Source organism: Tupaia chinensis, unplaced genomic scaffold (assembly GCF_000334495.1).
Source record: "Tupaia chinensis unplaced genomic scaffold, TupChi_1.0 Scaffold144511_1, whole genome shotgun sequence".
Classification (NCBI taxonomy): Eukaryota; Metazoa; Chordata; class Mammalia; order Scandentia; family Tupaiidae; genus Tupaia; species Tupaia belangeri.
Window position 1 is genome coordinate 87,237 of NW_006204370.1, and position 13,146 is coordinate 100,382.

The 13,146-nt window shown below is 37.4% G+C and overlaps 1 pseudogene; it reads left to right on the top strand.

Annotated features, from left to right (window-relative positions):
- The first annotated feature begins 3,434 nt into the window (after positions 1 to 3,434).
- The window catches only part of LOC102490754 (cell division cycle and apoptosis regulator protein 1-like), a 31,518-nt pseudogene continuing 21,806 nt past the window's right edge, over positions 3,435 to 13,146 (top strand).

Sequence of the window (13,146 nt, forward strand, 5' to 3'; positions counted from 1 at the left end):
CTGTAAATATGTAATAAATATAATTATTGTTTGCCGATAAGAAAAAGAAGGCATATTCCTTGTAGGGAACACATGTTATATATATCTCTCTTAATTTAGGAGTAATATTTAAATGATTGGATGCCAGTTAGTGGTATAGTGGTGATGGTGGATAGCTCCCACATGACCTACTGTTGGTTTGAGTCCTAGACTGGGTGGCTTGATGTGTGTGTGTGTGTGTGTGTGTGTGTGTGTGTGTGTGTGCACCAGAATCTGGATAGGGAAACTGAAGGAGAAGGGACTGTGGTGTGACCATCTCACTTGTGTGTATGTGTGTGTGTGTGGGGGGTGCTTTCTCACTTTCCTTTTATCTCTGTCTTTCTCTGGTCAAAGAATGTGTCCACTAGTAAATTAATAAAATAAAATAAGTAATTTAAAGCTTCATTTCTTTATTATCTACTGTCTTTGTTTATTATCTACTTAACCTGTCACAGACTGAGAATGCTATATTAAAGCTTCCACTATAATTACTTCTGACAATCTCCTACTCTAAAGGTTTTATTTTATATACTTAGTTCATTTTATGTATTTACGAGTTGCTGTATCACCAGTAAGAGATGCTTCATTATCAAATAATTCTCTTGTACTATATTCAATGCCTTTGGCTTGAAATCTACTTTTTCTGATGTTAACATTTCTGACTTTGCTTTTTGTTTCTGCCTGATATAAACCTATTTCAAAAAACTGGGAACCAGCAGTTAGCGTAATGGCTATGTTGCTGGATTCCCACATAGTCGACTGTGGTTCGTGTCCCGGACCCGGTGGCTTAGAACTCATGCCGGGTGCATGTGCGTGCGTGCCCAAGATCCTGAGAGGAGAATGGAGGAGAAGGGATTTTTTGCTTTCTTTCTCTATGTTTCTCTCTGTCGGTCTGGCGTGCGCACGCACCCTATAGTGAAAACCTCTTAAAACGAAACAAAACAAAACAAAACAAAAACCCTGAAACTTTCAGCATTAATTTTAAATGTCTTTTTTAAGTCATTTGATTATAATTTATTTTCTAATTTTATCTTGACATTTTTGTCATTAATTTAAAGTTAAAATAATTTACATTTATCTAAATGGGTCATTAGTTTTTGTTCATGTCATGTTTACTTGGACTTTTTGCATTTCCTTTTTTTAAAAAAAACTTTTACCATAGAAAATATGATGAGAACATCTGGTTTCTGCTGATTCTCACCCCCCTCCCCACCACAGGTTAGAGAGAGACAGAGAAAGGGGAAGTGAGAAATCACCCCCTTGGGGGGATGTCCACACCACGATCCCTTCTCCTCCATTCTCCTCTTGGGATTTTGGGCACACATATGTTTTTCAAACTGCCAGTTCTGGGACTTGAACTATGTAGTTGGTGCCATGTGGGGTCTAGCTGCTTTAACAACCACTCCACCTTCTGATCCACATATCTTTATTTTTTAAAGTTTGAGAATAAAGAAGTAAATGTTAGCTTTCTGATATGTCAAATGCATACCAATATTAACTATGTTAGTGCTTATGGACTTAGACTATACTTGAAACTAGAAGTCTTTTTTAATTTGTCTTTATTTTCTAGAGCCAATTTATCATATTTATTATGGCTATTTATCTTTAAACCCACAATTTAAAACAATCATTTATTTACTTATTTATTCGTTTGTTTGTTTTGATTTTCAAGCTGTTGCATCTGGGACTTGACCACAGTTGACCATGTGGTTCAACCACCACACTACCTGTTGGTCCCCAAGTTTGTTTGGTTTTAATGATCAGTGCAAATTCTTTTATATTATTACTTAAACAAAAAGTTTCTTTATTTCTTTCCTGAGTGAGAGAGAGAGAGAGAGAAAGAGAGAAAAAGAAAGGGACCTCCCACAGGGTCCTCATGCCCAGCCTCAGCCAGCCCTGGATCACAAGCACACAGGCCCAGCAGGTTCAGGGAAGTCTCCAGACATGAACCTGGAACCTTCCAATGCAGGTCAGCCTCTTGGAGTGTTTTGTAACTTCTGTGCCACCATCTGGTTCCCCCATTCTTACTTTTTCATGCCTGAGTTCTTAGTTACTGTTTGCTTTTAAAATGATTATTTACTGCTACTTTATCTAGAAATTTTAAAAGTTTACTTCATAATATTTTCCATGAGCCAAAATGACAGAGAAAGAGAGAACCAGAGAAAGAGAGAGGGAAAGAGATGGACACCCTAACAGGATCTTTACATTATGATCCATCCTCAGGTCCCACAAGACAGAATCATGGGCATGTGCATGTACTCTGGCATGTACAGGGAAACCTCATGATGTCAACCTGGACTACCTCATGTGGCTGTAGCAGTGCTTTACCATTGCACCAAGGCAACTGTCCTAGATCTATTCCCCCCTCCCCCCATAGGGCATGTGTGCTTGCTGGAGAGAGACAGAGAGAGGGAAACTAAAAAAATCACCACCTTAGGGGTAAGGAATGGCTATGCCACAATCCTATTCCCTCCATTTTCCTCTCAGGATTTTGGGCATGCACACACATACACCCAGTGTGGTTTTTCCTTTCCTTTCCTTTTTTTATTTTATTTTAAAGAGATTTTTGTTAAAGGGCACCTGTGCTTTCCAAAGAGACAGAAAGACAGAAAGTGAGAAATCACACCCCAGGGGATGGCAATGCCACAATCCCTTCTCTTCCATTCTCCTCTTGGAATTTTAGGAACTCATGCACACACACCTGGTGAGTTTTAAGTTGCCAGGTATGGAACTCCAACTGCAGTTGATTATGTGGGAGTCCAGGAATGTAACCATTACACTATCCACTGGTCCTTCTAGTGTGATTTTTCAAGCCACCAGGACTAGGACTCAAACTGTAATTGTTCATGTGGGAGCCTACTGCCTTAACCACCATGCCACCTGCTGGTCCCCATGTAATGCTAAATGTTTACTTTTGAGTTTTGCTCATGCTATGGAGGTCTTGTCTAAAAAAATTCTTGTCCAGATCAATGTCACATAATGTTTTCTTTCAGTAGTTTTATAATTTGGGAACTTATATTTATAAGTCTCTAATTCATTTGAGTTGATTTGATTTTTGTATATAATGAGAGATGTGGGTATAGTTTTATCCTTTCGCATGCAGATGTCCAGTTTTGCCAGTACCATTTATGGAAAAGACTGTCCTTTCTTCTTGTTTGTCCTTGACACCTTTGTTGAAAATCACCTGTCCAGGCAGAGTATGCATGGAAGGTTGACAGATTTGAAATGGCTTGGGCGTTGGCCAGGATGACTCAGGTGAAGTCTGCTTGGTGTGGTTGGAGTGGCAGTCGACAGAGCCAGGGTTCTTAACATCCTATAAAGTCCACAGACATGCTGAGAACAATAATTTTGGCAGCATGGTGGCCAGCAACGATCACTGCTGCAGGACGAGCAAGTGAAAATTTTCCCTTTGCATCATGGCTCAGTTTGGAGGGCTGAAGAATCTACCTTGGGCTATTCAGTTTACAGCCACTGAGGTATCACAGCCAACTGCGCTGGGTGTTCAGCAGCCATCATTCTTTGGAGCTTCTCTTACCATTTATACACAGCAAACTGCATTGGCAGCAGCAGGTCTTACTGTATGGACTCCTGCAAACTATCAGTTAACTCGGACTGCAGCATTGTAGCACCGAGTCACAGCTGCAGCAGCTGCATTGCAGCAGCAATATTCACAATCACGGCAGACCTTGAATAGTGTGCAACAATAGTTGCAACAACCTCACAGACCTTTATAACACAGCCAGTTGTTGCATTGCCTGCAAGCCTTAGCCTGTCTACTCTTCAGCCTGCAGCACAGATAACTGTATAATATCCAACACCATGGTCCTCTCAATCTTAGAAGCAGTTTTTTTTCACAGGAGTGGTTACAAAGCTACACGATACTTTGGATTTGTGGATGAAGATGTTTTCTTTCAGCTTAGAGCTGCCTAAGGGAAATTCACCCAAGTGGATGACAGAGTATTGGTTGAAGCCACTTGCCATCCTAATGTGCTTTTTAAATGGAATGCTCAAAAATCTCAAACACTACCAAATCAGAATCAGTCCCAAACTCAACTGTTACTGAAGACTCTCCCTGCCGTACTTCAGCTGATTGCACCACAGATGACCTTTGGCGTTCAGGCCCAGCTGCAGCCCCAGTCACTGCTACAGGCACAGATTCCAGCAGCTTCTATGACACCACTACTCCAGACTCAGCCACAGCTCTTATTACAATAGCCACAGGAGAAAGCTGGCTTGTTGCTGCCTCCTGGAGTTTTGTAGCCACGACCAGCGAAGTTAGACTCACCATCCAGATTTTCAGGAAGGAATGGTAGAGATCAAGTGCCTTACGGGAAAGATGAATAAAGTTGTGAAAGGGAGAGAGAAAGACATAGATTCAGAGAAAGATTACCTCAAAAGAAACTTGTTTTAGGGGGGACGATCTCCCAGAAAAGAGAGAGAATGATCACCTTGGAAAGTTCAATGTGCTCTTCCATGTTACATAGTTCAGTTTTCTAAGTTTCATTAGTCTGTCCCAGTGGTGACCTGATGGAACTAAGGAGCCATTGTCAGATTTTATATATACCTGTGACTTTTTGGATGCTCAGTTTACATGGGTATATGTTTTCCTTTTGCCAAGGCCACTTCATCTGGGAAATTACTGCAATTTCTATGTAATGCACAGAGAAGTAGAATCTTTAGAAAAAAATATGGCCAAAGAAAGAAAAAAAGAAAAAAGAAAAAAAATGGCCATTCTTGATCCACCAGATGCTGACAACTTATACAGTGCAAAGATAATGTTGATGGCTATCTCCAGCATGGAAGATTTGTATCATAAGTCATATATTCTTGCTGAAGACCCACTAGAACTTTGAGATGGCTTTTAGCACTCACTTGATTTTAGTGGCCATTAAGGGTAAGGATGAAGCCATGGTCATTGGAGGTCACTGGTCATCTTTGTTGGATGAACTAGACCAAGAAAAATACCTCTCTGTGTTGACTGAGACCGCTATTTGTTATTGTAGGACTCTGACAGGCATTACCTAAGTGTATGTACACAATGGATGAAGAAGAGAAGGATGATGACAAAGTTAAAGGAATTTCAACTCCTATCCATTGGTCTAAACTTGATCTAAAGACAATGAAGGTAAATGATCTCCAGAAAGAATTAGAAAATTGAGCCCTTAGTTCAAAGGATTAAAATCTAATAGCCAGACTGACAAAACAGTTTAAAGGAGAAGAACAAAAAGAACAAAAGAAATGAGAGAAATATGAAAAAGAAGAAGAGGAGAATGATTACAGGAAATCTGAAGATGATAAAGAGGAAGAAGAAAGAAAGTGTCAAGAAGAAATGGATCACCAGCATCAAGAAATGAGATCCATTCCGCCTGATGAATGAGCCATCATTGTACATCAAAATTGGTCTGCAAGTTTGATTGTAGCATCATGTCTTTGCATGTTCTTTTGGACCTCAGATTAGAGGACAATAAAGAACATTCCTTTGAGATTTCATTGTCTGCAGAACTTTTCAATAAAATGCTTCAAAGAGATTTTGGTGTCAGAATATAAGAATCATTGCTATCTCTTCCTGAGAAAGAGGGCCAAATAAATAAATAAATAAATAAAAAAGGTGAAAGAAAAGAAGAAAGATGATGAAAATGATGAACCAAATCCCAAATGTAAAAAAAAAAAAATCAGGTGATAATAAAGATAAAAAAGAAGACAGAGATTAAAGGAAGATGAAGATAAAAGAAAAGATGATTCTAAAGATGATCAAACTGAGGAAGATAATAATCAAGATGAACATGGTCCAATGGAAGCAGAAGCAGCTGAGGATGAAGATGATCAGGATGAGGAAGAAATGAACAGCTGCAATAACAAAAGAGATGTCAGCAGGTAATGCAAGGAGAGGCCCTCTAAAGATCAGGAAAAAGAAGACTCAGATGATCACAATGAACAGGGATCTGTTAATGGATTTTGTTTATTTTGATCAAAGCCATTGTGGGTATCTATTTGAAAAGAATTTGGAGAAAATACTTTATACTCTTGGACTACATCTTTCTCAGGCTCAGGTAAAAAAAGCTTCTTAATAAAGTAGTGCTCTGTGAATCTTGCTTTTACCGAAAATTAATAGACATCTCAAAGGATGAAGAAAATCTTGAAGAATCTGAACAGTTGCAGAAAGATATGTTAGGAAACAGGTTATTACTTCCAACCCCAGTAGTAAAACAGGAATAGAAGGATGTGGAAGAAAATATCGGCTTCATTGTATACAATGGTGCAATGGTAGATGTAGGAAGCCTTTTGCAAAAATTAGAGAAGAGCAAAAAAGTAAGAGTTGAAGTAGTACAAAAGCTGCATTTACTAGAAGAAAAAATAGACGAATATGAAAAAGCTATATATTTTTAAAATAATTATTTTATTTAAATTTCTTTATTTATTTAATTTTAATTTGAGCAGAGAGGGAGCGAGGGTCGGAGGGAGGGAGGGAGGATGGGAGGAAGGGAGGGAGGGAGAGAGAGAGAGCGAGGTGAGAAAGCAAGCTGCCAGGTCCAGGACTCAAACCACAATCAGCCATGTGGGAGACCAGCATACTCAACCACCATGCCACCTGCTGACTCCAAAAACTGTATCAAATTTGGAAAATTCCAACAAAAGCCTTCTGGTGAACTTAGAGAAGTTAAAAAGGACATTAGTCAGTTACAAAAAACCTTCAAGATTTCAGAAAACATGAATTTGTAATTTGAAATTCAAGTGAATAAGTCAATCAGAAACTTACCCACATAATGGATGTAATCAACACTGTCCTCAAAAAGGATAATGTAAAGAACGAAGACAAAGATTGGAAATCCAAGGAAAATGGTGTGTTTGATAAAATTCATGTAGTGATGAAGAATGGTACTAAATAATGTAATATATATAATCATGATGAAAGAAATGTTTGGAGGTGATGCATGTTTGGTTTTAGTAGTATAAATATCTGTTCGTTCAAATTATGTATAAAGTTTTATGAATGTGAGTCTCTGTTTCTGAAAATTGCTTGTAATTCCTAGCATTCATATTATTAAACACTCTTTGAGTGAAATGATTTTGCATTGCAAAATGTTTTAGGATGAACTATCTTATAGTTTTAACCCAATAAAGTTCATCAGTTTAATTGACAGTAAAAAGAAAAAAAGAAAAAAAAAGAAAATCAGTTTTCTGTAAATGTGTGGACTCATTTCTGTGCTCTCAATTTTGTTCCATTGGTTTATGTGTCTTTGTTTATGCCAATATTATACAGCAGTTTTGTTTTTTTTTTTACATTATGTATAAGTGTTTGGGGATTAACTTCTGTGACAATCAAACATTTGCCCATTTTTCTATTAGAAAAATTTAAAATTTATTGTTAGAAATTTTATGTTTTGAATGTGAGTTATTTTTCAGGTATATGTATATTAATGTGTTTTTATATAACCTGACTCTTTCATAGATATATCTCTATAAGCAGAAGCCCTTAATTTTAATATACATAATTATCCATTTTGTATTTATTGTTTTTTAAAAAAGCCTTGCCTATTATAAGCTATAACATTACACTCTAATATAAAAATACAGAGGTTTTACATTTTGTATTTGGATATATATATATATATGGATATGGATGTGTGCATACAGATGTTTAACTCCGTTTACTGAGGTATACTTAGCATACTTCAATAGTTTTCTTAACTCACCAATTTTAAGTATACCATTTGATGAGTTTCTACTTTTCTTATTTTCATATCTTGATTTTTGTTGACATACTTTAAGATTTTTCTTGTTTTATTATTGCTATTAATTTTAATATTGTTAATTAGCATTTTAAAAAATTTTAAAGAGATTTTTGCTGTCTCTCTGTGTACTTGCCAGAGAGACAGAGGGAGACAGAGAGACAGAAAGCGAGAAATCACCTCCCCCCCACTTCTTCCAGGGGAAGATGGCCACAATCCCTTCTCCTCCAGTCTCCTCTTGGAATTTTGGGCACGCATACCTCATCTGTGCCCAGCATGAGTTTGAAGTCACTGGGTCTGCAACTTGAATTCTTGCATTTAAAAAAATCTCTCTTTTTTATACATTTTTAATTTCTACTTAAGTATGGATTTGGATATAGAATCCTTGGCCACACATATTTCTTTTAATATAACAAAATTAGCTTCAATTAATATGACAGAAAGGAAATCTGAGAAAAGGACTCATTATTTTTTTCCTTTATTGGTAACGTTTGTGTTGACAGTTGTAGTTTTTTTGGTCTTTAGCTCAATGATATGCCAGAATATGTCTAAATGTGATTTCCCTTTTGTTGAGTTAGCTTGGCATTTAGGGTATTCTTTCAGTTGTTAAATTTACTTTTCTTTACCCAAGTTAAGTTTGCTTTTATTATATCTTTGTTTCTCACTCTTCCCCCCCCCCCCCCCGTGGATTCTTGTGAGCATTTGTTACCTATTTCCTGATCTCTGCTCATTGCAATATCTATTAAGTTATTTTTATATTTGTCATGCTTAATTCCATTTTCTCTACATTTTCAAAAGAAAGCTTAAACTCTGCATAGCTTCTTTTATGTTAGTGATATCAGGCCACTGGGGACCAGTTTGTTGTACCTAGTTTTCAATTAATCTTCGTCTTCATTCCAGATACTCAGATTAAGAATCTTTGCCTGCATCCTTATTCTATTATTTGTTACTTAATAGAAAAACTCAGCTTCATTAAGAGACTGCTCCTTAAAAAATGTTTATTTATTCATTTATATTTCTTTTATTTTTCTCATGAGAGAGGGGGACGCATACAGAGAGGAAACCCCAACAGGATGCTCACGCCATATCAACCGTCAGCCTTAGCCAGCCGGTATCACGGGCAAGCACATGTGCACCCAGTGTGAGAAGCCAATTTTATAGCTTTCACCAGTTTTATTCAGCAACATATGAAGTATTCAGTAGCAACAATTGAATATTGTTGACTTAAATTGTTGAAATGGAACCCAAAAGAATTGCTTCTATCTCTTCCTTGCCTTTTACACGCTTTTAGCTGAAATCCCTTTATAACATATTGGCAGTGGCCTTTCTGATATCTCTTCTTTCTTACAATGTCATTGCTTTCTCAAGAAGATATCTCAACATCTTTCATAATTCTGTTTCTATCTGCAATATGTATAGCTACAATTCTTTGAAAGTTTTTTTTTTTTTTTTTAAATTTAGATTCATAATCTGATCCAGCAGGTTTGGGGATGGTCCCAAGAACTTGCTTGTTTTTTTTTTTTTGAGTTTTTTTTTCCTATAGGGCGCGTGCGCTCACCAGACAGAGAGAGACATAGAGACAGAAAGCGAGAACTCTCCCCCCAGGGGGGATGGTCACGCCGCAATCCCTTCTCCTCCATTCGCCTCCCAGGATCTTGGGCACGCACACACACGCACCTGGCGTGAGTTCTAAGCCACCGGGTCCGGGACGTGAACCGTGGTCGACTACATGGGAATCCAGCGACATAGCCATTACGCTAACTGCTGGCTCCCCAATTCTTTGAAAGTTTTTGACTCATAGATGGTCCAATTTTGTTTACAGTGGCTGAAATAAAAATTCTCCCCTATTCCTATTCCTTACATTCCACTAGATATTCTAGTTTGACTGAGATGATAATTTGGGGAGAAATTTAATGCCTAGTCTCAAATTACCATCTTATCTGGTAACTGCAAGAGGAATTTCTTTCTTTCTATCTCTTTACTCCTTTTGATTGTGGTGGTTTATATTGTAACTTTATCTTAGTTGTTTTTATTTGATCTCTATTGCCTCCATAGCTTCTGTAAGTGAATAATTTATCACAATTCAACAATTCGTTGTTGAACCTTCTTTTTAGGAGCCATACACAGTAACACTCCAAATAACTCAAGATAATTATTTTTCTTCTTATCATCCATAAAAATTATACCAGCAAAGGTAAGATTCGCAGAAGGGAGAGAGTAATACAGAATGGTCAAGAAAGAATTTACAATAGAGCAGCTTAGAAACACATAAATTGTAGGCCTTAAAAGGGTACTTAAAGATAATTTAATTAATTATCATATTTTATAGATGAAGATTCTGAGTTAGAGGAAGTCAAGTATGTGCAGATACTTTGAAACTAATTTTTTGATCTACCAATCAGCTTCTTTTTTAAAAAACTCAGTTGTTTAGGAAATTGTTTGGTGAATTCTCTTTGTTGTGTTCTCTAACCATGTAGCCTTACTGGGATGCACCTAAAAAGCCATACTGACCTATTCCATATGCATAAATATGGTTATGTGACTTAATTTAAGTTACTCAGTGCTCTTCCACAGTATTTTAATATTTGGTGTAAGAAAAGGAACGAGTTACATTTTTTACCAAAGCTGGGAAGAGTTGAGGTACAGAAGATCTCAACTCTGTATATATAGAGAGAGAGAGAGAGAGAGAGAGAGACAGTGAGAGGGAAAGTGAGAAATGAAATCACACCCTAGGGGAGATAGCCATGTTGTAATCCCTTTTCTTCCATTTTACTCTGGGGATCTTTTTTGTTGTTGTTGATTTGAATGAATCTTTTAAAAATATTTTATTTGTTTTATATTACATTTAACCACATATATTTTTACAGTGTATAATATTTCTTTTTTTTCCAGCATGATTACCATGCATATCAGTCAAGACAAAGTCATTACTATTCACATCATCATCAGCAAATAGCTTTTAATTTCTCTTCGTATCTTGGGCACCACACACATGGGCTCAGCGTGAGTTTCAAGTCATCAGGTCCAGGACTCGAACTGCAGTCAGCCATGTGGGAGTCCAGTGATGTAATTGCTATACCATCTGCTGGTCCTGTGTTTCATTTTTTATTTTTTTAACATTATGTAAAAGTTTCTTGTAGAGAATGAATCAAAACCACTGAAAGTATCAGAAATGAAAAATGGAAATGGCAGATCTTAACAATATTTAGGACCTTGGCTCCAGATATCTGTGGCCAACTAGAGTCTACTCTGTGCATGGGATACTCAAGTTGGTGAATTCTCTTTTCACCAAAACTGGGCTTAATATGACTTTAGTTTCTTATAATCAACAGAGTCCTGGTCAATATGTGTGCCTTTAAGAATAGGCAGAAATTGAACAGATGGAGAAGGGTAGAGAGGGAATTCTAGGCAGGGAAGAAGTTGAGCCAAGGTTTGGAGTCCAAAATGTCATGCTCTGTTCTGACAGCTTGGTAGAATTAACACCTCAGCAGGTCAAGGATGATAAGGTGGAGAGAGTAATGAGAGCACACAGAATTGGTTCCCTGGGGTAGGAACTTCTGGGTATGTCTCCAGGAGGAGCTCTGAAATGGATGCTAGGAGGGTTACCTGATTTGTTGAGCAATATTTCTGACATACACAAATTCCCTCAAGTAGTGGCAAATGCTAGTGGCAAACTAGGGTAGACAAATACTGCACATTTTTCTTATCTAGCTCAACCATAAGTTTCTTACTGAACTTAAAAGGAAAAAGCATAGACTTGTTCACAGAGAATAAAAAGCAAAAAAAGAAAGAGTTCACTGTAATTAAGATTGCAAAATTGCTTCAGTATTATCTTATCTTTGGCTGTTTGAGTATTTATGATTTATTGTTCTTTTAAGATTGGGAAAATCTATCAGTGAGCTTTAAACTGTACTTCTCTTCTGAACACATAATCCTTCTGTAATCTTCATTTCTTTGTGGTATTTCAGTTCCTTATCTTAAGATCCTTCAGCTTATCAGTTATATTTCAATCTCTTTATTTGAGTTTATTATACTGGTATTTTATTGCCCACTTGACCACATGCAATTCGGTAGACTACAGTGTGGGATCCCTGTCAAGAAGGATGGAAATTACTGATCCATGGAAGCCAATCAAAACTGGAACCCTGATATTAGGTAGTGTTAAAGAGTGAAAGCTCATTTTACTTTAGCTGTCAAGGCCCAGCTATTTCTTTACAATTGTTCAGCAGTGCAGAGTTGGCCATGAGATCACAGAAAGGATTGGCAAGCCTAGAGATGCACAATGTGTTAGAGTCCCATTGTCCTCTTTTCGATTCTGTCACTGACCCCTTTGTGCTCATGACTGCTTACAGCAGACATTTTAGTCAGAAATCTAGTTTTCCTCTTTACCACATAATGATAATGAAACTGATTTCCATGGGTTTTAGGAGAATGACTGAGAAAAGTGTTTTCCAAAATAAGAGTTATTTTAGTGTGGGTAATGGAAGGGAACTGGGAAGCTGGTTATTATGGACTTCCCACAGGCCATCAAGAGCTTTCTTCCTGGCCATACTTCTAGGGAAAATGCCAATCCTTGGGAGATAATCAGCTTTGTGATAGTTGCCCTGTGTGTTCTCTCTAAGCCCTGTTTCCTGGCAAAGTTTTTTCTCGTTTTTCGTTAGTGCAATTTTCCTATGATACTCTTTTTAGTCACATCCTCCCTACAGCCTTGGCTGTGTAATTTACTTCAGAAACAAGAGGGAAGGAACCCAGAGTGTTTGATAGTAGGCTAGGTGTTTGATAATAGGAAAAAATAGTACTCTAACTTTCAAAACCACTCACATAGCCTAACCGAAAATGTATTAAGTGTTTGTTCAAAAGCATGGCTACAGCTGGGTTATCAACAGTTAGCAGACAACAACTCACAGAATGAAACCTTAGAATGGCAGAGGCTGTAACTGGGTTGGGAAAGAATGGAGGACTATGAGCAAAAGAGATTGAACATGACCTACTGCATGTTCAAGTTTTTTTTTTTTCTTTCTTTTTTTGGGGGGGGGTAGTTGCTATTCTTAGAACTTTTTTTTCTTTTGGTAATTTTTGCTATAGGGTACCTGTGCTTTCCAAAGAGAGAGAGAGAGAGAGAGAGAGAGAGAGAGAGAGAGAGAGAGAGAGAACCTCCCTCAGGGGGGATGGCCATGATGCAATACCTCCTCTTCAATTCTCATTTTGAGATTTTCAAGCTACCAATTCTGAGATTTGAGCCATGATTGGCCATGTGGAAATCTACTTACATATACAGGATTTATATAGTGGGTATCAGTTCAAGTCAACTGGGAAACCGACACCAAGATGGAGTTAGAAGTGAAAAAACTTATTTGAAGTAACACCTGTGCTTAATAAAGAGAGAGGGAGCAGGAAT